The following is a 2,733-nucleotide window of genomic DNA, read 5'->3' as shown; positions in this document are numbered from 1 at the left end:
AATGATGTCCCTGAACATGCATATAAGTTCGAGTATTGATATTATAAACCTAACAAGAGATGAAGGCAAGTCGAATTGGTTGGTCCGAAACCAAAAATATCTCTAAGTTCGGGACTTGGGTGCAAACCGAAAGTTAAAATGATGTCCCTGAACATGCATATAAGTTCGAGTATTGATATTATAAACCTAACAAGAGATGAAGGCAAGTCGAATTGGTTGGTAAGAAACCAAAAATATCACTAAGTTCGGGACTTGTGCGCAAACCAAAAGTTAATATGATGTCCCTGAACATGCATATAAGTTCGAGCATTGATATTATAAACCTAACAAGAGATGAAGGCAAGTCGATTTGGTTGGTGAGAAACCAAAAATATCACTAAGTTCGGGACTTGGGTACAAACCGAAAGTTAAAATGATGTCCCTGAACATGCATATAAGTTCGAGTATTGATATTATAAACCTAACAAGAGATGAAGGCAAGTCGAATTGGTTGGTAAGAAACCAAAAATATCACTAAGTTCGGGGACTTGGGTACAAACCGAAAGTTAAAATGATGTCCCTGAACATGCATATAAGTTCGAGTATTGATATTATAAACCTAACAAGAGATGAAGGCAAGTCGAATTGGTTGGTCCGAAACCAAAAATATCTCTAAGTACGGGACTTGGGCACAAACCAAAACTATATACCAAGTGCCTGAAATGTCTATAAACCACACGAAGAACTCTTCACACACAGGTGCGCCTCATAACCTGGTTCAATGTATAAGACATTGGTTTCGGGGGATTATTGAGAAGAAAATTTTTTTCTCTAACTTTGAGTAAAACTGTCTCAGAATACATATTTAACCACGAAAAGTGAACACCGACAGTAAATAGCAAAAGTCAACCGACCATCAAAGTTGTATGGCGGTGTAGGAGAAGAAAATCCAAGGTCGTTTAATTTAGGGACGTAAGACACGAAATCAAAATTTTGGTATAAAAATCTAAAATAATCATCAGACAGTGGTCATCCAAGGCATATAAGAGTCGTCTAACGATGCTGAATGCAATAAGCAATAGCGACTTTTTAATGATTTTTTTGGATTTTTGTCAAAATTTACCCTTCACAACTTGGTACAAGTCATAGGACATGGGTACCGGTATGACCGACGGAAGATTTTTGGACAAAAAATTTTTTTGCTCTAACTTTGAGTAAAACGGTCTCAGGATGCATTATTAATCATGAAAAGTGATCTCCGACAGTAAATAGCGAAAGTTACCCGACCATCAAAGTTGCATGGCGGTGCAGGAGACGAAAATCCAAGGTCGTCTAATGTAGGGACGTAAGACACGAAATCAAAATTTTGGCATAAAAGCTAAAATAATCATCAGACAGTGGTCATCCAAGGCATATAAGAGTCGTCTAACGATGCTGAATGCAATAAGCAATAGCGACTTTTTAAAGATTTTTTTGGATTTTTGTCAAAATGTACCCTTCACAACTTGGTACAAGTCATAGGACATGGGTACCGGTATGACCGACGGAAGATTTTTGGACAAAAAATTTTTTTGCTCTAACTTTGAGTAAAACGGTCTCAGGATGCATTCTTAATCATGAAAAGTGATCTCCGACAGTAAATAGTGAAAGTTACCCGACCATCAAAGTTGCATGGCGGTGCAGGAGACGAAAATCCAAGGTCGTCTAATGTAGGGACGTAAGACACGAAATCAAAATTTTGGCATAAAAGCTAAAATAATCATCAGACAGTGGTCATCCAAGGCATATAAGAGTCGTCTAACGATGCTGAATGCAATAAGCAATAGCGACTTTTTAAAGATTTTTTTGGATTTTTGTCAAAATGTACCCTTCACAACTTGGTACAAGTCATAGGACATGGGTACCGGTATGACCGACGGAAGATTTTTGGACAAAAAATTTTTTTGCTCTAACTTTGAGTAAAACGGTCTCAGGATGCATTCTTAATCATGAAAAGTGATCTCCGACGGTAAATAGCAAAAGTCACCCGACCATCAAAGTTGCATGGCGGTGCAGGAGACGAAAATCCAAGGTCGTCTAATGTAGGGACGTAAGACACGAAATCAAAATTTTGGCATAAAAGCTAAAATAATCATCAGACAGTGGTCATCCAAGGCATATAAGAGTCGTCTAACGATGCTGAATGCAATAAGCAATAGCGACTTTTTAAAGATTTTTTTGGATTTTTGTCAAAATGTACCCTTCACAACTTGGTACAAGTCATAGGACATGGGTACCGGTATGACCGACGGAAGATTTTTGGACAAAAAATTTTTTTGCTCTAACTTTGAGTAAAACGGTCTCAGGATGCATTCTTAATCATGAAAAGTGATCTCCGACGGTAAATAGCAAAAGTCACCCGACCATCAAAGTTGCATGGCGGTGCAGGAGACGAAAATCCAAGGTCGTCTAATGTAGGGACGTAAGACACGAAATCAAAATTTTGGCATAAAATCTAAAATAATCATCAGACAGTGGTCATCCAAGGCATATTAGAGTCGTCTAACGATGCTGAATGCAATAAGCAATAGCGACTTTTTAATGATTTTTTTGGATTTTTGTCAAAATTTACCCTTCACAACTTGGTACAAGTTATGAGACATGGGTACCGGTATAACCGACGGAAGATTTTTTGACAAAAATTTTTTTGACTCTAACTTTGAGTAAAACTGTGTCAGGATGCATTTTTAAGCATGAAAAGTGAACTCCGACGGT

Source organism: Anopheles maculipalpis (genome assembly GCF_943734695.1).
Source record: "Anopheles maculipalpis chromosome X unlocalized genomic scaffold, idAnoMacuDA_375_x X_unloc_41, whole genome shotgun sequence".
NCBI lineage: Eukaryota > Metazoa > Arthropoda > Insecta > Diptera > Culicidae > Anopheles > Anopheles maculipalpis.
This window is presented reverse-complemented; position numbering follows the sequence as displayed.